This window comes from Oryctolagus cuniculus, chromosome 11, assembly GCF_051225735.1.
Source record: "Oryctolagus cuniculus isolate XC-2025 breed Fujian yellow rabbit chromosome 11, ASM5122573v1, whole genome shotgun sequence".
Lineage (NCBI taxonomy): Eukaryota > Metazoa > Chordata > Mammalia > Lagomorpha > Leporidae > Oryctolagus > Oryctolagus cuniculus.
This window is the reverse complement of record NC_142877.1, coordinates 85,581,869-85,605,147: the sequence shown is the minus strand read 5'-3', so window position 1 is coordinate 85,605,147 and position 23,279 is coordinate 85,581,869. Positions and strand designations below refer to the sequence as shown.

Sequence of the window (23,279 nt, the reverse complement as noted above, 5' to 3'; positions counted from 1 at the left end):
ACCTGACACCTCTGCTCCCACATTTAATTGGCTCAGAAGCAAGCATCCCAATATGAATGCACCACCACCACTTGTCAAGTTTCCATCAACTCTGATGATAATAGCATCATTACTGTTTCCTACCAATAGCAAGTTCTCTGAGGGCAAAACTGAGAGTAGATATTTAAAAATTAAAAGCCTGTTCCTCAGAACACAATATTTAATCCAATATATCAAGTTGTCATTTTGCCCAAAGATTTAGCAGGGTTACCAAAAAAGATTGAAGAGAAAATTCTGCTTTCCAACGTTGCATTCAGAATTAGATTCACTGGACAAAAAAAAAAAAAAAAAAAAAAAAAAGGAAAATAAATGATTCACATACCAAGTTTTCCAAATCAAATAAAAAAGAAAACCAAAACACCTTTTATACTTGTATTCAATTTTGTTGTAACCCTGAGTAATCTACACTACCTTTTTTTAAAAAATATATTTATTTTATTTGAAAGGCTGAGTGAGAGATCTTCCACTCCCTGGTTCACTCCCCAAACAGCCACAATGGCTGGGCTGGGCCAGGCCAAAGCCAGGAGCCAGGAGTTTCATCCAAGTCTCCCACATGGGTGCAGGGACTCTGGGAATTGGGCCATCTTCTGCTGCCTTCCTAGGTGCATTAGCAGGGAGCTGGATTGGAAGTGGAGCAGCCAGGACTACAGTGCCCATATCGGGTGCAAGTGTCCCAGGTAATGGCTTAACTCACTACGTCACAACGCTGATGCCACCTATACTACTTTCTAATGAGAATTACAAACGTAAATAATGACAATGAGGCAGGATTTAATGAGAGGACAGGGAGTTATTGCTTTTGTTGTTGTTGCCACCTGGCTGCAAGAGGTTTCACAGCTAATATAGTCACACAGTACCCTCTACAACGACTATAATCAAATGAGACCTATAAGACCTTTCTAAAACAGGTTGTACTTTCCATAGGCTCAAGTTTCATGAAACAAGAACAAAATAAGAAACAGAGGAGCAATCCCAGGAAATACCTGCTATGCTTTGAACATGGTTTGTCCCCCCTGAAACTCATGCTGAAGTATAACCCCCATTATGAGATAACAGAAAGGTAGGAGGAGGTAGATAATTAAGAGATGATTAGAGCTCCACTCTCGCAAAGAACTTAACCCATTCAAGCGACCGACGGATTTGCCGGTCAGCTGGAGACTACACATGCTCTAAAACTCAGTTTTCCTACATCTCTGGAGTTTCCTGTCTCATGCCATGTGATGTCTTATGCTGCCTGTAGACCCCGCAGCAAGGCCAATAATCTTGAACCATGAGCCAAAACAGACGTTGCTTCTTTAGAACCTACCCACTCTCTGATCCTGTGTTATCACCATGAGAAAATGCACTAAGACAGCGCCCTTCCACTTCTCAGAGAGAAGACTTGGAGCCCTGCTGACCGAGTCTTTATTTATCATCTACTTTTAGAATGACTTACTTGGGAATGTTGAATTATCCTTTTGTTATTGTTGTCTGAATTCCCACTCCCTCACACAATTCCAGAACACAAAAGGAAGAGAGGGTGGCAGAACATAGCTTAGCTATCTGGCACATTACCCCCAAGGAGATCACAAAGAACAAGTCACAAGAGACAACAGAAAAATGCTGCACAGATGTCATAAAGCAACATCTGAAGGACTGGCATACAAAGAAACCACCCAAATATCTTTTTAAAACAATTACAAGTGGAGACACAACTTCCAGGGCAATTGACAGTGTTTTTCTGTCAGAGTCCAAAGAGAAAAGCAACTAAAATAAATTATTTATAATAAACTCAACTGCAAATATTTTCACATTTTTAAGTTTTTATTGAAGCTTATTTTACATATCATAAAATTCAACCATTTCAAGTATACAATTCAATGATTTTTTTTTTTTTTTTGACAGGCAGAGTCAGACAGTGAGAGAGAGAGACACTGAGAGAAAGGTCTTCCTTCCATTGGTTCACCCCCCAAATGAACACTGCGGCTGGTGCACTGCGGACTGCGCGCTGTGCTGATCTGAAGCCAGGAGCCAGGTGCTTCCTCCTGGTCTCCCATGGGGTACAGGGCCCAAGCACCTGAGCCATCCTCCACTGCACTCCCTGGCCACAGCAGAGAACTGGACTGGAAGAGGAGCAACTGGGACAGAATCCGGCGCCCCGACCGGGACTAGAACCCGGGGTGCCGGCACCGCAGGCGGAGGATTAGCCTAGTGAGCTGTGGCGCTGGCCTCAATTCAATGATTTTTAATAAATTTATTCAGCAGTACAATGATCACCATATGTTAGTTATGAGAATATTCTTACTACTCTAATAAGATCCCTGATGTTCAGTTATATCAGTCTAATTGCCACCTCTAAAACCACTATTCTACTTTCAGCCTCTACAGGTTTGCCTTTTTCTGGCCATTTCTTGCAATTGTAATCACAGAATACTTCATCACTTTCTAAGTGTAACTCCAGTAAAGTCTCTTACATTGTTGTGCTTAAATTTATGCCTCACACAGCTACTGTAAGGAGTAAATCTGATAACCCACATGATGCACTTAGAACACTGGTTGGAACGTGTCAAGCGTACATTAAAGGAACCGGAAAGTAGTGAAGGCACTAACACTGCTTGCTTACATCCATTTTGGTTTCTGGGCCAGTAGAGCCTCAAATGCAGCATGTCCAAAAATGCATTCTGTATCTATGCTCTCAAGGGACAGGCAGAGTGATGCAATAGTTAACCTGTCACTGGTGACACTGGCAGCCCATACTGCAGTACCAGTTGAGACCTGGCGGCTCCACTTCTGATCTGTCTTCCTGTCTGCGACAGCAGCAGAAGATGGGTCAAGGGCTTGGACCCCGGCCACCTTCATGGGAGATTAAGACAGAGTTTCAGGCTCCTGGCCCTGGCTGCTGCTGTCACTGGGAAGTGAACAGCAGGTAGAAGATCTCTTCCTTTGACTTTCTCTCTCACTGTCATTCTGCCTTTCAAATAAACAAACCTTAAAAAACAACTATAGGAGCCGGCGCCGTGGCTCAATAGGCTAATCCTCCGCCTTGCGGCGCCGGCACACCAGGTTCTAGTCCCGGTCGGCGTGCCGGATTCTATCCCGGTTGCCCCTCTTCCAGGCCAGCTCTCTGCTATGGCCCGGGAGCGCAGTGGAGGATGGCCCAGGTCCTTGGGCCCTGCACCCGCATGGGAGACCAGGAGAAGCACCTGGCTCCTGGCTTTGGATCAGCACAGCACACCGGCCACGGCGGCCATTGGAGGGTGAACCAACGGCAAAAGGAAGACCTTTCTCTCTGTCTCTCTCTCTCAGTGTCCACTCTGCCTGTCAAAAAAAAAAAAAAAAAAAAATTTAAAAAAAAACTATAGGCATTCTATGCTTTCATAAAAGAATTACAATGAACCGCCGGCGCCGTGGCTCAATAGGCTAATCCTCCACCTTGCGGCGCCGGCACACCGGGTTCTAGTCCCGGTCGGGGCGCCGGATTCTGTCCCGGTTGCCCCTCTTCCAGGCCAGCTCTCTGCTATGGCCAGGGAGTGCAGTGGAGGATGGCCCAGGTGCTTGGGCCCTGCACCCCATGGGAGACCAGGAAAAGCACCTGGATCCTGGCTCCTGGCATCGGATCAGCGCGGTGCGCCGGCTGCAGTGGCGGCCATTGGAGGGTGAACCAACGGCAAAGGAAGACCTTTCTCTCTGTCTCTCTCTCTCACTGTCCACTCTGCCTGTCAAAAAAAAAAAAAAAAAAAAAAAAGAATTACAATGAGCATCCAGATAGTCATCAGACACTATGAACAATTCCTAACTCTTGCTTAAGCATTCTCAAATCCAGCTACCAAGTTCTACATCAATCTCTTTACTCCCTTGATTTTGCCTCCTCATCTTGCCTCTGCTTTAGTTACAGCTCAAAATACTTTTTCCTGACTTAGCACAAAGCTTCCCACATGTTTCCCTGCCCCAACTGGGCCCTCCTGCCTAACTCTCCTACCTACACTGGAGGACCATGTCTTAAAATGCAAGTCTGATCATTTCCCTCTCCTTCCAGATCCCTGAGCTTACTGGCAAGGGTGCATCCCAAGCTGACCTGTGACTAACTCTGAATTTCCATCTCTGGCCCGTCTCCAGAACACACCCCTGGCACCGGTCTTTGTGAACAACCTGCAGTCTGCTGATGATGTGAGCCGATACCCAGCGTCCCATCAAGCGCGTCCACCAACGGCTTGTCCTGAACTTGCACTTGCATTTCTTAAGTCCTAGCTCCAGAGTCACTTTCCAGACTCCCTGAGCCACTCTAGCACCATCTGGAGATTGTTCCTCCTCCTAGAGCTGAGTGAGGAAATGTACAAAATGCAGGCCATGAACTCAGTGAGGTGGCTCTTCTTGCGTCCAAGTTCGGCACCACTTACAGGTGAAAGGTTGACAAGGTGGGTGGGGAAGGAAGGAGGGGTCCAGAGAGGAAAGAGAGGATAGGGAAGAACAGGGAGGAGGAAGAAGGACAAAGGGTGACAAGAGAAAGAAAGAGCAGGACTCACATCTCTGAAGGTTTTTCTTTTTGACACGAGCCTGATAACAATGTAAACCCTTTCTCTTACTCCCACCTGTGATGCCTATCACAGAATTTTTCTTTCTGTTCTCTCTGATTCTGAAACACCACCATTCACGACTATTGCAGCTCAGAAGCGGAGGCAAGATTTACAGGCTTCCATCTGCAGCACACAACATTTCACTTCCTTTCCAAAGCATTCGCCGCATTTACTGTCAATCAACCACAAGTTACTTTTTAGGTTTTCCATCTGTTTTCATTTTTTTCCTTTTCTTTCATCAGAACCCATGGAAAATCAGACTTACTTCAATATGCTATAAATATCAAGGATATTTAGGTGAAAGAATCAGAGTTAAAAGAGCTCTTAGAGATTATCCAAGCCATTGGTTTCTAACATTTTCTGCACAGACCACTTTAAGTAAATCCACTCCCCCATTCAACCCACAGCCCAACTTCTAAATAGGCTGTTGGTCTAATTTAATGCTTTCACTATATTTTTCCCCATTTTATTAATCAACGTAAAAGCCAATTAATAATCAGATCAGCTGGTCCACACGAGCTACCCAGTGCCAAGACTCCTAATCTATAAAACTGTGTACCAAACCCAAAGCAAAGCAAATAAAAATGTGATATTTCGTTAGCCCACGTGACCCTGCACTGCATAATTATAGGCTTTGATCTTTGAATGGAAGTCGGTTTTGGACTGTGACCTTCTCACAGCCCTCAGACTTAGCACTACCAACTTCAACCAAGTGGCTCCAGGTTACAGAGCAGAAAGCCCACGAGATCGCCCACGTCTTCACTCCGAAATTTCTACCTTGCTCTTTCACAGACCTTCTCGTCCTACCTTAGGTTCTCATTCTGGGTTGCACAGGGAGAATTCAGGAAATTCATGAGCTCGGATGTAAAAAAAGAAAAACAGAGATACTGCTTTACCTTCTCACTCTTCACTGGTGTCACAGCACCACACAGCACTGCCTTCTATTATGCAATGACTGTCCCCAGCAGGAATCACAGAGCCTTTCCCATCACAATACAGCTGTTATGAATTTCTCAAAAATCATTTCTGTGCACAAGTTCGATATTATGACCCTTCGGATTTGTTATTAGATAGGTTAATCATGAAGGATATATATTACTATCGAGTGAATTAGGGTTTTAGCATTTTGACAAATATGTCAATATATCAACTTCTATATGCTTTATTTTATACAAGTAAGGCATTAATCTAGGCAAAAATTCATATATGTAACCAGACAGCCAAAGGAATCTTTGATAGAAAAAGCGTCTCTGAAAGCAAAATTCATTTCAATTCATCTCCGGGTGTCCTGTCATGACAAGGGGGGTAGTATGAAGTAAATATGTGCTTGAGCAAATGAGCAAACTTTTACAGTTAGTAGAGAAACATACAGGATTCTAACTCAAATCTCTTAAACTCTCCCCAGCCCAGTACTTCAATGGAGAGAGGTCAGAAACCTGAACTGCAGGGACAGACACCTCTCGGTTCAAAGCTGAGTCATCAACAACCAGCCCAATGAACTTAGGTAAATTACTTAACCTCACACAGCCTGCTTCCTAATTCACAAAAAAGGAATCATAATAACTGCTTTGCTGGGTTCAGAGGATTAATTGAAATAGAATACTGAAAAAATTTAGTACAATATTTTATGCATGAGTAAAAGATTTAATCATCGGGGCCGGCACTGTGGCGTAATGGGTTAAGTATCCATCAGCCGTGCCAGCATCCCATACGGGCACCGACTGGAGTCCCAGCTGCTCCACTTCCAATCCAGCTCCCTGCTGATGGCCTAGGAAAGCATGACCCAGGCTCCTGTACCTGCGTGGGAGACTGAGAAGAAGCTCCTGACCCCTGGCTTTGGATTGGCCCAGCTCTGGCCATTGTGGCCATCTGTCTCTCCCTCTCTCTGTCTGTAAATCTGCCTCTTAAGTAAATAAATAAATCTTTATACATAATCATCTACTTTAAGCCTAGACATTCTTTACTGAATGTTTTATCATACTCCATATAATTCCATAAAGCCTCACCATTCTGTAAAACTGTCAGATGCTACAATGATGTCACTCTTCATACAATCCCCAAAATCAGAGCTTACTTATTCTCCAATGCAATGTGAAGGCCAGGCAGGCTGTGGCTAGAAGGCAGAGCACCATCAACCTGATTCTTAGCTCTACCTTCAGATGACTGTGCTCGAAGTTTCGCTAGTAAGTTCACCCTTGAATCCCATAATATTAAGTCACACGACCTTCTCTTGCCCTCACCATCTGCTGGGCCAAGGACCGTCATCCTAATCAGCTTCCTTTACCTCTATCGTTATCCATGCCAAGCACACATGCAAAATTTTACAGACACCGTTTTGAGATTTCCACCCTTCCAGCAACCAGACATTTCTCTGATGAATCCTCTTCCCAATCCTTCCAAAGGCAATCAGTCCCTTTCTCGGGGGGGTTCACGGTACATTTTCATGCCTCAGTAAGGGAAGGAAACTACATGAGGCCGGTTCTGCAGGCTTGCAAGATCTTTGAGGGAAGAGACCACATGATTCCTCATGTGCACTAACACAACGCCTAACAGAAGAGATGGGAAACAAACAGATAAAGCTGAATCAAATTTCATGCTCATAACAATGGTATGCGATCAGAAATTACTGCCCTCCCCACAGATGTGCAAACCTGGCTCAGACAAGTCACTAACTTGTTGCCGGGGATACTACCCGAAAGTAAAAGTTTCCAGAATACAGCCAAGGACACCCCTTTGTCAATGATCCACCATGGTTGATTGCTCTTCTTTCAACAGGATAACGTTCAGCATTCTGAGCAGGAGTAAAGACATCACCTGGGACACCCACGTCCCCATCAGCGCTCCTGGGTGCACGTCCTGACTCTGATTTTGCTGCCAGCCTCCTGCCGGACCCTACGAACCCTACAAGGTAATGATCCTGACTAAGGGGGCTGGGTCCCTGCCACCTCTATGGGAAACCCAGACTGAGTTTCTGCCTCCTGACTTCAGCCTGTTGCAGACATCTGAGGAGTGAACCACTGGATGACAGATCTCTCACTCTTGATCTCTCTTTTCTCTTTGCTTTTCAAATAAAAAGAAAGAAATTAAAAAAAAAAAAAACTTCAAACTATTTCTCAATTATTCCTTGAAGAATCAAAATAGAGAATTTTTAACTATTTCTCTTTAAATGCATTACACATGTATCATATCCATAATTGTTATCATTCACTCAGATGTTGTTTTAGGTATACAACAAGTAAACTGGAAATGACCAGAGATGGAAGCCGTGGGCTGTCTGGAGGGGAAAACGGCACTCACAGCAGGCAACCTCCCAAGCCTTTGCCTGTTCTCGCCAATGATCTTGGACTAAGCCCAAGAGGTAAACCATGGCAGCCACATGCAAGGGGCGCACTTGGAAGTTAGACCATTACATGTCTCAATCATATTAGTAAAGTACAGGGTATCCATGGTGGAAACATGTTTTTCTTTTAAACAAATATTTATTCATTTTTACTTATTTAAAAGACAGGGAAGAGAGAGAGAGAGAGAGAGAGAGAGAGAGAGAGAGAGGAAAAAAAATAAAAAACCAGAAGGAAAGATCTTCCATTCCCTGATTTACTCCCCAGATGCCCACAAGAGCCAGAGATGGACCAGGCCAAAGCCAGGAGCCTGGAACTCCACCCGTATCTCCTACACGGGTGGCAGGAACTCCAGTAGTTGGGCCCTTATCTGCTGCCTCTTAGGTGCATCAACAGGAAGCTGGATGCAAAGCGGAGGTGGGACTCAATCCCAAGCAGTCTGAATAGGACACGGGTTTCCCAAGGAGCAGCTTAACCTGCTGCAGCACACACCCATCTCAGACACCATGCGTTTCTTGATGACAGCTCAAAATGATCACGGTGATGACAGCACAGCCAGCATGATGGATGAGTTCAGACATGAGCCCCTGCCAGACAGTGTCTCGGCTGATCTGCAAAGTACCAAGAGCACCAAGCGAAACCTGTAAACCTCAAATGTGAGCTGGGAGGAAACCTTCAACATAAACGTTGATTTTATGGATATGATTTCAGCAGTACACATTTTCTTATTACCCCCATAAACCATTTTACTGATTTCAAAATACCTCCAAGCTTTACATAAGTGCTGCCTGGACACGTTTACATATCAACATATCTTTGGCTCCCAGCAACATCAACAACTCAGCATTTACACACTGAAAAAAAACTACAGAATTACATAGGTCTAAGCCCCACTGCTAACAAACGTAATGCCTCTGTGTTATTTGTGCATTGACTGTTTCTTCTGTGGTTTGTAAAGCAGAACACTGCATGTAAATGAATGAATACTGTATTTCTACTCATAAAATGTAACATCGGGAATGAACTTCCCCCCAAACTCAGGATATCATGCTGTCCTTTAAACAAGTATATGTGAGATCTAAGATGTCTCCTCTGGTTTAACTTTTTTAAAAATTGAATTCACTAGCTCCAGGTCAAACTTCTCTACTTAAATGTCTGCTTTTATAGAAATTGCTAACTACCTGGCTTATGAATTCAGAATTTTTAATAGGCTTTATTAAAAATCAAATTAAAGGGTTTTTTTGATTGTTGTTTGGTATTTAAGTAGAACAAGTAGCTAGCTGTTGGCTAAAACAGATTTCATTTACTTGTCAGGTCTTACCATTTCATTTCATACACAGATGAAGTTAGTTGTTTTGCAAACTGACCACTGAAAACCCTAGCCAAGGCGGGCAGTTTCCATTCAAAAAGGATTAAGCTATGTATTTTTTAAAATCTGTAATCCAACATTGGAGGTACAAATTTTTAAAAGTCAGGTATTACTGTTTCATAAAATTCACATTCTTAGCTGCATGTCAATAGCATTCCTGACAAAAGTAAGAATCAGACAGAATTCTGCCACGGGGCAATTGTGGTCCTGACACTGACTTTTCTGACATGAGGACAACTGTATCCAAATTACAACCACTTGAAAAGTGGAGACTCGGAGAGTCTGGAAGATGACAATCCAAAGCAAAACAAAAGCATACCGCCTTTTTCCTTGCCAAGAAGAAAAAACTATCACGGCAGTACATTATTGACATTTTATCAACGACATCTCCCAGGTTGCCCAAAGAACAAAAAAGCATCAAGACAAGGCTGTCAACAGCCAAGCAGGGATGCGGAGTCACTTTGCAGGTGTCAAAACCTCAATCACAGAACATCAGAACCAGTGGGCAGCCACAGGAGGAAATGGATAGCACAAGAATACCAAACAGCTGCTCAGCACTGAGCATTAGCAAGGCACAGATGCACAGGGAGGTCAAGCAGCGCACTTGGAGAGCACATTGATGCACAGCCTGAAACCCTGCCACAAAGCAGCAGCCAGCTGGGAAACAACTGCTCCGCAACACAGGCTTGGGGCGGCACAGGCAGGGGGCACCCAGGTTCACAAACAGCAATGGGAGCATCTTGGAGGCAGCCACTCCAAGATGAAACAGCAGGTACTTCCTGTAGGTCAAGACCACAGGACAGGCGCTGGCGAGTCCAGCACACACAGCTGCCGTGCTGCTGGAGACCCCTACACAGCAACTCGCTCAAGATGAAAGGATGCATTGGGATAAAATCCGGAACCATCCTAGTGGCCTGGGGTCCATGCCACCAAGTCACTGACTGCTCTCCTGGTCTCCCACGCAGCACATTTGCCAAGGTCTATAAAAATGGTCTCTTGGTACCCATTGTAGTGTGGCCTGAGAGAAAAGGAAGTCAGTAAAATCCAACATCTGTTAAGTCTGACCTTGGCCTTTAATGCCTAAAAAATAAACCATGGACCTGGTTCTCAGCTGTGGTTGGGGAACCCCTGAGAGTGCCCAGAAGGGCTCTGAGGGATCAGTAAGTGTGCCAAAGGAGAATTTAAATTATGTGCCTCCATTTAGACCAAGGGTTGGCAAACATTTTGGGACAAGGGCCAGATAGCAAATATTTTAGGCTTTGCAAGCCCCCAGGTCCCTGTCACAGCTGCTAAACTCTGCCACTGTAGAGAGAAAACAGACCCAGACAAAACACAAATGAATGGGTGTGGCTGTTTATAAAATGCTGTGCAGGGTAGTTCAGGCCCATTAGGTACCCATCCCCAAATTAGGTAATGATTCAAAATGCACACACTTATTTATATCCATATTCTACCCCACCCCCAAGGCTACGTGACTCCTACCGTTGCATTTATGATTGAGTTGGCACAAACAGCACCAATAGAATGGAAGATTTTTTTGGGTTCCTGCACATCTGTGGTCTTCTCTTCTCTGGTGAAAACCACACCCTTCCTTCTAGGAGAATCCTATGTCCTATGATGAACCTATCCCACATGGTAGGAGACAGACTCTCTTATTGTCAACCTGCATGCCCGAGTGTAGGCAGAGGCCACGGCCCAGGCCTAGACAGAGCACCCCTCCGGTCCCCTGCCATCTGTGACTCATAGATGAGCTGTGACCTGTGTCAAGATCGTTAAAGTTCTCACTAGAGCATTTCTGAGAGAACTAGGGAGAACACTCCAGGTTACCACTGACCACATGACCTTGGTGGCCAGAACAAGAGACAGAAAGAAACAAAGTCCTCATGTCTTCATTACATGCAGCTCACTAGGTCAGGTAAGTAAATATCTGCAACTTCCCTGAATGGGGTTTATGTCACTGCCAGAGATTAAATGTCCGTACCCCTGCCCCCAAAATTCATGTGTTAACTCCTAATGCCCAGGGTGACGATTTTTGGAGGTGTAGCCTTTGAGGGATGAGGGCGAAGCCTGGTAAAGAGGGCCCAGAGAACTCCCTTGCCCTTCCTGCGGCCTGAGGATCAGCGGAAAGACAGCCACCTCTGATCCATGAAGCCTGCCGTCCTCACACACTGAGTCTGCCAGCACCTTCAGCCTGGACTCCCCAGCATCCACCATCATCAGAGGTTTGTTACCTGTAAGCCACCGAGTACACGGCATTTTGCTAACAGCAGTCTGTACATACTAGGACAGCCACTCATAACCAAGAGTAACTAGTATCAAAATCATACACTAGCAAAAATAAAGGCCCAAAAGTCATAAAAGTCATAGCAACCATTTAGCAACCCAGGCATACAAAACTCCAAAGCAAGCATCCACATCATGTCCTTGTCTGTGTCCACTGGTGTTCTGACGTCTCACCTCTCCCCTTACTCCTTAAGCAGAGCAAGCCCACCTTCCACCTTCCACCTCTCTTCATGCAAAAATGACCTACTGGGGGCCAACACTGTGGCACAGCGGGTTAAGCCACAGCCTGGAGTGCCGGCACCCCATACGGGCACCAGTCCAGTCTCGGATGCTCCAGTTCCGGTCCAGCTCCCTGCTAATACACCTGGGAAAGCAGCAGAAAACAGTCCAAGTGCTTGGGCCCCTGCACCCACATGGGAGACCTGGAAGAAGCTCTGGGCTCCTGGCTTCAGCCTGGCCCCGTCCCAGCCACTGCAGCCATCTATCCCTCCTTCCTGTCCCTCTCTGTAACTCTTTCAAATAAATAAATAAATGTTCAAAAAAAAACAATGATCTACCTATGTTTTTCCTTTTTCACCCTGCTCAAGACAGAACTCTGAGAAAGTCGTTAGCTCCTTCTCCCTCAGATCTCCTACATTCAGCTAATCACCAAATGAAGTCAGACTTTCCTTAATTCCTATTTCTGATATGCCAATACTTCCAATACCTTAACTCTCACTACCACTGGGAATAAAAATCCGCCAATATAATCCTATTACACCCACCGCTCAGATCTCTGCTTCATATTTTACACCACTTCAAACATGTCTCCTAAACGGATCAGAGAACCTAGGTAGTCTGGCTCCCGCCTACCTGCCAATTCACCCTTCCCTCCTACCCCCCACCCCCAGCTCCATGCCCCACCTTTCTCTCTTTCTGTATATCTTCCCCAAATATTATTCCCTGTCTCTCATCCTTACAAAGCTAATTCTTCCTTGCTCTTCAAAACTCCATTCAAACAGAAGCTGCCGAAAAGTGCCTCCCTCCCTTGCAGTCTGGTCAAGTGCCCACTCCTGCACTCCCTGACAGCCATCAGCACAACTCTGTTGCAGACCGTCTATTTACTTGGCTGTCTCCCTAGCAGACTTTAAGCTCTTGAAGATTATGGGTCACATCCTCTTCTGACTTAGGGCCCCCATATCTAAAATGAGTCCTGACACAGCTTAACTTTCACAAAACTTGCTAATGGAACAAGGGTCGGAGACAAGGCTGCTTCCTAGGGAGATGCAGACTTCTAGGTAAGAATAAGACAACACTTTTAAAGCAAAGGCCAATGCCTATTGGAGTTAATTTCCTGAATATAAAATAAACCAAGTTCCAATCTTTCCCTCAAATTTTGAATAGAATTATCATATTTTTATGCTTAAAATGGCAAACATACCCTCTCTTTCTTTTTCTATCACTTCTAATAAGAACAGCCATTTCCGGCCCCTAAAATTCATGTTCACAGTACCCAACAAAACTATCTATAACATAATTATTAAATGCCATTAAATCTTTGGGTGACATGTCTATAAGGTCAATTATCTCCTGATCATTCTTCTTGCTTTCTTAATTTCCATTCACCTCTTCCTTATTTTAATACCAATGCTGGTAGAAGATAGGAATTTGTTGGTGAAAAGTACCAAGGAATTAGGTACAAGTGATATAATTTTCTGAGACAAAAATCCTCGGAATACAAAACATTTCCTTGAAGTCAATGAAGACCAATAATATTTACAAAAGAAACTTTCATTACCGTCTGCTTACCCAGGATTTTGAGGGAGACTACCATTCTAGTGTTCAATAAAGCTACAGTGCAAGTGGTACTTACTTGCATATTTCTACTAATTTCAGTCTGTTCTGGTAAACTCCTTCAGACAAATACTCTACAGAAATACCCAAAATATTTCCTTCAACTGCAGTAGGTAAGCTGCAGTGCAAAGCATTTTACTCTATTTTTATATAGAGTTCAAACATGCTTAAAGAAAAAAAATTTATGCTAAGCTCTGACTCTTACTCAGAAAAAGTTTAAAATAATACTTTTCATATCTCATGATTTGGAGGAAATCTTTTAACTTCATTTTTTAACTAGTTTTCATAAGCACTGAGGAGAGACAAAGAAATAAAAATGAAAATTTAAATGTAAGATTACATTTAGTACTACAATTAATTTTCCAAGCAGGCTCTTGGTCTAGTAGTTGAGACTCTTAATAGGATGCCCAAGTCCCACATCAGAGCACAAGGGTTCAATTGGCAGAGCTGGCTCCTGATTCCAGCTTCCTGCTAATTCAGACCCTGGGAAGCAGTGATGATAGCTTAAGTGCTTGGGTTCCTGCCATCCACAACGGAGACCTACCTGCATTGCATCCATTTTGCAAATTCAGCTCTGGCTGTTGTCTCTGTCTCTCTAATAAATGAAACATATTTTAAATATTGAAAATATTTAACACACTGTGGCACAGTGTGCTAAGCTGCTGTTTGCAACACCAGCATCCCATATCATAGAACCAGTTTAAGTCCTAGCTGCTTCACGCCCAAGCCAGCTTCCTGCTAATGTGCCTAGCAAAAGACAGCCCGAGGACTTGGGCCTCTGCCACCTGTGCTGGAGACCCAGCTGGAGTTCCAGGTTCCTGGATTTAGCCTGCTCCAGACCTGGCTATTGTGGGCATTTGGGGAGTGAACCAGCAGATGGAAGATCTCTCTCTCTGCTCTCTCTGCCACTCTGCTTTTCAAATAAATAACTAAACATTTTTTTAAAAAAATCTAACAATAATAAGGGGGGGGGGAGCTTTGTGGTATAGTGGGTTAAGCTGCTGCTTTAGATGCATCCCATATCAGAGTGTATGGTGTCTAGTCTCGCCTCTGCTTCAGACCCAGCTTCCTGCTAACATGCCTAAGAAGCAGCAGATGATGACCCAAATACTTGGGTTCCTGCCATGCACTTGGGAGACCTGGATGGAATTCCTAGATCCTGATTTCATTCTGATTCAGACCCAACTGTTACAGGAATTTGAAGATAAGCCAGCATATGCAAGATCTTTCTATTTTTCTCCTCTCTCTCCTTCTCTCCCTCTCTGCCTTTCAAATAAATATTTTAAATAAATAAATAATGTAAATAACTTTCTACTTTTAAATGCCATCCATGCTCCATCCTTAAATCTATAAGGTATATGCTATATGAATAAACTTTCCAATTTAACATTAAACTTAGTACTTCTTTTGGACTTCAACTTGAAAAATAAACCTCCTCATATATAAAATAAAATATATAAATATATATTTATTATTTATATATAAAATATATAAATAAAAAAATTCTCATAACTCAAGTTCAAAGTACACAGAAATGGACACATGGGTATTTACTATGATGATAGCCTTTTAAAAATATACAAATAAGACACTATTTTGTAACAAACATTCAGCACACAATCAACATATATCACAGAATTAAACAAAAAACAAAAACCAAAGAACTGCTTCAGCCAACGCAGCTGAATTCAGAGAACTTCCATTCTAACAACAGGTCTTGACGTCACCTCGAGAAGCTCATATGCTGCACTGGTTCCAATGAACAAAGATTCCAGTCATGGATACATGGCTCACGACAGGACTTCTCCCCCACCAAGAAAAGGTTCCTCCAAATTTCTCCCAAATCATTCATCCTTTACATCATAAAAGCAAATAACCATAAGAAAGAGGCAAAATCCTCAAATCAGTTTCTCTCAATTTCACCAAAGCTCATTTTCAAAGATGGCATACTTAACCTTCTCCCAGATAACACATCACCAACTTTCCAACTCCAAAACCTGGGAAATCCAATTGGCTAGTCCTTTGTTTAGCTGCAAAAACCAACTGCATGCATGTTTAACAGGATCTTGAATTATCGGTTTCACATACTAATTTACATTAATTCCAGTGAGTACAGTGACAGCCATCCTGCAATACCTTATTGTTTTGCTTTAATAACTTAAAAACCATATGTCTATTTTTCTTAACCCATGAGTAAGTGAATCTGGTTCATTCAAATACTGGATGAATTTTCACCTGAATATTCTAAAAATGTTCCAAAGAACAGATGTGCACTAGAAAAAAATAGGCTGTTCTCCAACAAGATCCCGAAGTGCTCTCTTTTTTAGGAGCTTGCCACTTGCTGTTAGAATTTTGTTAACAGTAGGAACAGAGTAAATGTTCCAACTGAGGATAAGGTAATACATAAGAAATGACTGGTGGTTGTGGCTGGGATAAAACATCTTTGGTTGATATGGCTTGTTGTGTCAATGTGCCTCATTTCCCACCACATGGGTGTTGATACGGCCACTGTTTGAGTCAAAACATTATTAATTACCCCAAAATGGCACTTGTCAAGTATATTTCTTGGCCAAATGAATCCAAATCCATCAACATAAAATTGTGATCTGTTCTGCGCTGGAAGGAACCCAGAAGACTCACAGCCACACCCTAACTTGAAGGAGGAAGCCCTACGCCAATATGATAAGGGGTCACCTTACACACACTTAACTGACCAACACTTAGCGGGGATGTTTTCCTTTTTCTGGGGGAGGGAAAAGCAAGAAGCATTAATGCTTTACGGTAACTCATATTCTCTGCTCAGGGAATCACTAGAAAAATGTTAAGTAAACATGTGAACGCTCCAGTTTAATTAGGAGAGAGATCAATATCCTCAGATGCAGATGCCCTTGTAAATAAATTAATGCAAGCTGGAGGTTCTAGTGAGAGTGCAAATGGGTGAGTGACAGAACAAGCTTTCTGGAAAACGTTTCAAACAGGGCTTTTATATTCAATTCTGCTCCTTGTAAAACAAGGGCTACATAAAAGTGTTCCTGAAATTTAGGCCAACTCTGAACACAAAACAAGTGTTTCCAAAAAGTAAATGCATATTTTCATTGTGAAAGATATTTCAATGTCTAACATATATCATATAGTGAAGTCTTTCTTACAGGATGCTAAAAAATATATAACTTTGCATATGTTCTTATATATCATATTATCCAATTTAAAAGAAGAAAGCAAATTATGGCAGAGAATATAGAATGATTCCAGTTATGTTTTTATATCTTTTTTGTCATTTTTATTACATCTGTACATTTATTTGAAAGGCAGAGAAACAGAAAGAGACATACACAGACATACATACAGAGATCTTCTATCCACTGATTCATTCTCCAAATGTGTCCCCTTGGCTAAGAGAAAGCCAAGAGACAGGAACTCAATCTGGGTCTCCCCTGTGAGTGGCAGGGGCCCAACTGCTTGAACCATCACGGGCCAACTCTGAGGGTACACATTAGCAGGAAACTATAATCAATAGGGAGTAGAGCTGGTCTTAAAACCCAGGCACTCTGATACAGGATGCGGGTGTCCCAAAGAGCGTCTCAATGGCTAGGCCAACACTCACTGCAGTTTCCATGTGTACTTCTAATGAAGCATATACGATTTATTAGCAAGATCTGCATGTGTACCCATTCGTGTACACTAAAGCATGTGCATATGTGTCTTTCAACAATTAAGTTTCAGTACCATTTCTCCAAACTCCAGGATGCAATTAAATTCTAAAATTATTAATTATTAGAATTTACCGGAACCCTTTAGGTTACCACAGATCTATCTGAAATATCAAGTTAAATATTACTAGAAATAAGTTTAAGTTTTTGCATTCTTGCAGGAAAAATTCCCACATATCTCATAATATTTTCAGATATTACTATCTAGTGATTTTTATACTACTGGCAATAGTTAGTGACTCATTTCTTGTTTAAGAGAAATATTTAATAAATATCCTAGACAACAGACACTTAACATTAAATTCTTCCAATAACTTCATGTACTACGTATTATTATCCTCATTCTATAGAATAGTGAACACAGGCTAAAAGAGTTTTAACACAATCAGAATTACACCATTAGCAAGCAACAGCTCTGGGATTAAATCTCTACATCTTTTCCAAAAGTCTTGGGATCTCTACTCTTTGCCATCCCACTTGCTTAAAACGATCTAACAGAAAGACATATTTTATAGTTACCAAAAACGCCTCTCCAAGTTTAAGTATCAGATTCTGTCATCCAGTACATGTGCTACACACGCTCATTGTAAATTCTCAATACGCAACTGATTAACACAAACACTTCAATGCAGGAAAATTTCAACTTATCTGATAAATGGCCTTGTGAATCACCAGGCCACCAGAACTCCTCTGAATACTAATATACTCCAGAAAAAGAAAGTGTTGTCAAAGAAGAGAGCGACTATGAGAAACAAGCCCTGCCAAGCAGAGGCAACGTATCAAAGATTCTTTCTATCAGATGCACTGTAATTGGTCATTTCACCCAGCAGAAGGAACAGAGTGAACAGATTGGTCAAAATGTCTATTCAAAACAAGCCTTCATGCCCACAGCCTGGAAACACAGGAAACCAACAGCAAAGGAATAGAAGAGCACAAGACCTGCTTATGTGATGAGACTGGCGATGGCTGGCCACAAGAGGGTACAGACTAGAAGTAGCAACTGGGTGTGGAGCAGAGGGAAGAGGGCAGTCAATGTCAGAAGCACAGGCAGTGGTAGCTCAGTTACAGACCAGAGAGATGACGTCAACATCAGTGAGAAGTGGAACTCAGCTCTGTTCTCAGGGGAGGAGAGCAGGTACTGAATATACAGCGATCCGCTGAGTCATCAGTACTCCGATGCAGCCTACTTCATATCTAAGCGAATGACTGCACAGGACGGCTTTTTTTTTTTTTTTTTTTTTTTGACAGGCAGAGTGGACAGTGAGAGAGAGACAGAGAGAAAGGTCTTCCTTTGCCGTTGATTCACCCTCCAATGGCCGCAGCGGCCGGCGCACTGCGCTGATCCGAAGGCAGGAACCAGGTGCTTCTCCTGGTCTCCCATGCAGGTGCAGGGCCCAAGCACCTGGGCCATCCTTCACTGCACTCCCTGGCCACAGCAGAGAGCTGGACTGGAAGAGGCGCTCTGACCGGGACTAGAACCTGGAGTGCTGGCTCCACAGGCGGAGGATTAGCCTAGTGAGTCGCGGCGCCAGCACAGGACAGCTTTTTAAAATCAGAGACCACGCATCACACTGTTTCACCTGATCCTCACTCTGTAGTCAGCAGTTATTATTTTCACTTGGTGGTCAATTAAAATACTGCGTTCAGAAGAAGCAGTTTCGCACAGTGCTTAGGACACCACTTGGGATGCCCACATCCTGCATCCATTGTCAGTGACTGAATTTGGATCCCAGTTCCAGTTCTTGATTCCTGCTTCCTGCTAATACACATCCTGGGAGGCAGCACATGGTGGCCCACACACTTGGGTCCCTGACACCCACAAGGGACACCTGGATGGAGTTTCAAGTTCATGGCTTCAGCCTGGCTCAGCTCTGGCTATTGTGGGGCATTTGGGAAGTGAACCAAAAGAAGGTAGATTTCTCTTTGTCTCTCCCTCCTTCCCTCCCTCCCTCTCTCTCTCTCTCTCTGTCTTCCAAAACAAAACGAAAATTCAAAGAGCATACTGAGTTCAAGAGAGCTGAGGAGTGCCTAGTGCAGTGTCAACACAGTACTAAAACTCCCATCTTTTATCTTGGTCAACTGTTCATTTGCGACACTCTGACACAGCACATACAGTATTTTAAGAAGATCTAACACTTTAGAACAAATATTTTTGTAAGGATCTCTACTAAGTTGGAACCTAAAACTTCAGAAATATAGAACACTCACCTCTTCAGACAACCCCCTTGTTGCCTGAAGGTTAAGGTTTAGTTTATCAAGTTAAAAAATACGCCTACAAGCCCACGCACTTCTAATTATATGTAGATACATACAACAGCATCACCCAATGCCTGAATATCATTAATCAATGTTTATCTTCCATAGTCTCAGCTATTTATATCCTTACATTTTGCCACCTGTCTGAAGTCTATAAAGTTTTCATATAACACAGACAAAATTTCCTTAGAATGGAAAGTCGACAAAAGCACAAACCAATAAAGACACCGACACTAGAGACTCCGGTTAGGCATCAGGACGTACTCAAGTCATAAGCCCACAGCAATTTTGTGTCAGTTTATTTATTTGTCAAAATCAGAATCCAATATGTGTCTCCATAGCAATGTTACAAAGATGATATTGCTATATGAGATGACAACAAATATTTCAACACAAATCACCTCCAAGAATTTCAATAGGCTCTCCACCTTTTCAAAATCTCACTAATAACTCACACCAGTATGATCAGCTTAAAGTAGATGTCATTGAGAAGTAAGAAAAATGAAATAGAGAGGAAATAAATTGGCTAAACTCAAACACAGAAGAGAAACACCTCATCTTCAACTCGGAAATTTTGGTAGCCTTTGCAAAGTCTGCAATACACACTGAGATTTAAACATTTACTACATTACATGAAACAGGGCCTCATCAAGCAGTCTGTTCTATGAATCTGCAAATAGACTCTAGGGAACACTACATCTTAATTTTCTATTTTTTTCATTTTTTAAACATTTTTGCTTATTTGAAATGCAGAGATGCACTATATATAGAGAGAGAAAGATCGACAACTACCATCTACTGGTTCACTCTGGGGTTGGGCCAGGCCCAAACTAGGCTCTGGCAAATCATTCAGGGCTTCCCACAAGGGTGGCAGGGACCTAAGAACTTCAGTCATCACCAACTGCCTCCCAGGCTGTGCATTAGCAGGAAACTGGGCAGGAGCCGGAACTGGGGCTCTAACTCAGGCATTCTGCCAGGTGGCAGCCTAACCACTATGCCAAATGTTTGCCCTCTAAGTCTGCGGTTCTAAAGGTTTGTTTGTTTGTTTGAAAGACAGGGCATCAGAGAAAGAGAGAAAGACAGAGAGAGACACAAAGAGGTACCTTCTGTCTGTTGTCTCACTCCCCAAAGGGTCGCAAGTGCCAGGGCTGGGCCAAGCCAAAACCAGGAGATAGGAACTGTATCCTGGTCACCAACACAGCTGCAGAAGTCTACGTACTTGTGCCAACTTTTACTGCCTTGCCAGGAAAAATCAGCAGGAAGCTGGATGGGAATGGGAGCAGCCAGGACTTGACCTGGTGCTCCTGATGGGGTGCTCTGAATCAGCATTTTAGTAACCCCAGGTGATTCTCCTATAGAGGGAAATTTGGGAAGCTCTGATCTAGAAACACATACATAGAAAGAGAACCAGCAAGCGGCCCATCTCACTGTCTCTTCAGGAGAGCCATGGGAAGATTCATCTCGTTTCAAAAAAAAAGTGGGAATTTGAGGTGAGTGGACTCAAAAAGATTTTTAAAAGTCAATTATCCATTTGACTGCACGGAGGCAAGTTACAAGGCAGGACCAGGTGTAAAACCCGGCAGGCTGTCACAGACATCCTCAACTTCGTACCTGGAGCACAATCTAAAAGTAACCACCAACATTTTTCCCATAGAAATAGTTTGCATTATTAAGGTCGATGGCTTAAAAGAGGTTTTAAAAAAGTGAAATTTCATCTTCTGTTCAATATGGAACAAAAGCAAGCAATACCACTGCTTTTACATGAATCAAACAAGATCAAATAAAAAAGTGGGAGGAAGCAATTCTAAAGAGATCCGTTTGAACAAGATATTTTAAAAAGATAGATTAGATATTCATGGAAAACTACAGTTGGTCATTTCAGCACACTGGTGTCTTTAATACATTTTTATTCAAATCTCAAACTCATTTTCTTTGGTTAAATCAGTACATATTCCTATCAGAGAGGGTTAAATGGCAAAATCTTGTTTCTTTAATACAAATTCAGTGACACAATTCAGTATCAGGTTTTTTGTTTGTTGCAGTAAAATAACAAGGACAATCTTCCTATTTTAAGTGTGGTTTACCAAATGAATTTAGGTATACCAGCTTTTCACATCAGCTATAAATAATTGCCTCCCTCCAAAGGGCCTATTTCTGCAAATAAAAATGTCTTTTTCTCTGATTAAGCTTCTTCATCATCTAAGAACTTTTCTCCTGGAAATTCATAGTTGGAAAATTTGTCATCACAGCTTGCTTTGTCAAAATGAGCTCTTTTCAATTGATCTGGGAGAGGCGGCCTATAATTAATTTTTTCAGGGAGGAAGAGAGTGACCCGGTCTAAAGGAATTATATTTGAAAAAATATTTGGACCCAAGTGCTCTACCTTAACACATCTTTTACAATCAAAGGCAGCAAGCTCAGTATGTATAGTATTTTTTGAAGCCTGAAGATGAGAAAGTAGAAGGAGCCAAAAAGCAGTTCAAAAACAAATGAGGAATGTCCCAGAGGAACCAGTCCAAGCTCACCGCAGCTGCCAGCCCTACCCGGAGACCCCCTTCCCCAGAACAGTTCTGCAATGACAAGCACCCTGCCCAAACTGAGAAAAACAGCCAAGCCTGTGAATGTAGTCTCTGGAGCTGCAACCTCAGGCACTCCCCACAGAGGACACAATTAGCAGCGACGTCACTTCCACGTGCACTGACATCCAGGAAATCCTCCTTCCCTCCGGAGGAGCCTCACTGAAGAGTTCAACCACTGAAGCTCCTAGGTAAGGCAAGAGACACCACTAACCGAAGGGAAAGCAGGGTACACATGCTTTCAGTGTGGAACTAATTGGAAATTAACAAAAACAAGATGTTTACTTTTTGCAAAGTGTTTTCACTTATCTGCCTCTCTCAAAGATGAGTTTTACAATCTTGAGTTTACAATAGAAGGTCACTGGGAATAAGCTTTACAACAAGGTCCTTAGCATCGACATATAACCTAAGTGATAAATTGAAAACAAAAATTAGGGCCATGGTTTGCATCCTTTTAGTCTCTTTATGGCACACTTCTAAGCAATTAAAAAGAAGACAACAAAATTTCATAAAACACAGCTGTAAAAACTGTATTAGCCTCATTCATCTCTTTAAAAAGACAAAAAAAAAAAACCCTTGTTTTGTAAGAAATAAACTTGTGAACTGAGTGTAAAATTAATACCCAAAGAATTCCAAGTATGCAGGGTTCTATGGACTGCCATGCTTCCCACTGGATTTTTAAACAATGTTGAAACATGGCTGTTTGAAATACTTCAGGCCCCTCATTTAACACTGTTCACAATGTCAAGAGCCATATTGCGCCCCAGTGGCCACTCTTCAGCAAATAACACATCCTTTGAAGTTAAACTGCACTTAAATGATGCCAAGTGAGGATTCTTAGGGTAGTGCAAAGTCTTCTACTTCTAAAGAAATCAATAATCTCTGGAATCACAATTAGGAAGAAAGTACTTTCATTATCAAAACTTGTGACTTTTTCACAGTTGTAAATCTCAATCAATTCCTCCACCTCAAGGCTATGTCTTTATACATTGTTTCCTAATTAAATAAGCCATGATCATACATGTGGAGTAAGCTGTTATTTAAAAAAAAAAAAACTGATACTCATGAGGAATACTGATACATGTATTACAATAAATTCCATAAAAAGGATCTGACAGAAACATTTTATTTGATCACAATACCTAGCACGCAGCCACTAATATGTGCTTCATAAAACAAATCATGTAATTCAGCCAGTCACCTTGACTGTAACTACATGCTCTGACACACTACATACCACATCGCACTCTGACATCACAAATGCCCCAGCAAAGAAATGAAGAAAACAAAAGCCTATGGCAGGGGCCGGCGCTGTGGCATAG

The 23,279-nt window shown here is 42.5% G+C and overlaps 1 protein-coding gene across 7 annotated transcripts in view; it reads right to left on the bottom strand.

Moving 5' to 3' along the window:
* Window positions 1-23,279, bottom strand: part of TMTC2 (transmembrane O-mannosyltransferase targeting cadherins 2) — a 447,603-nt gene that overhangs the window by 415,255 nt on the left and 9,069 nt on the right. The window contains exon 1 of one of the 7 annotated variants that reach the window (XM_089307538.1): window positions 20,485-21,198. The exons of the other annotated variants lie outside the window; for them this stretch is intronic. The gene's annotated coding sequence lies outside the window, so the exon portion shown is untranslated. Of the gene's footprint in view, window positions 1-20,484; window positions 21,199-23,279 lie in introns of those variants that run through there. 7 annotated transcript variants of the gene reach the window in all.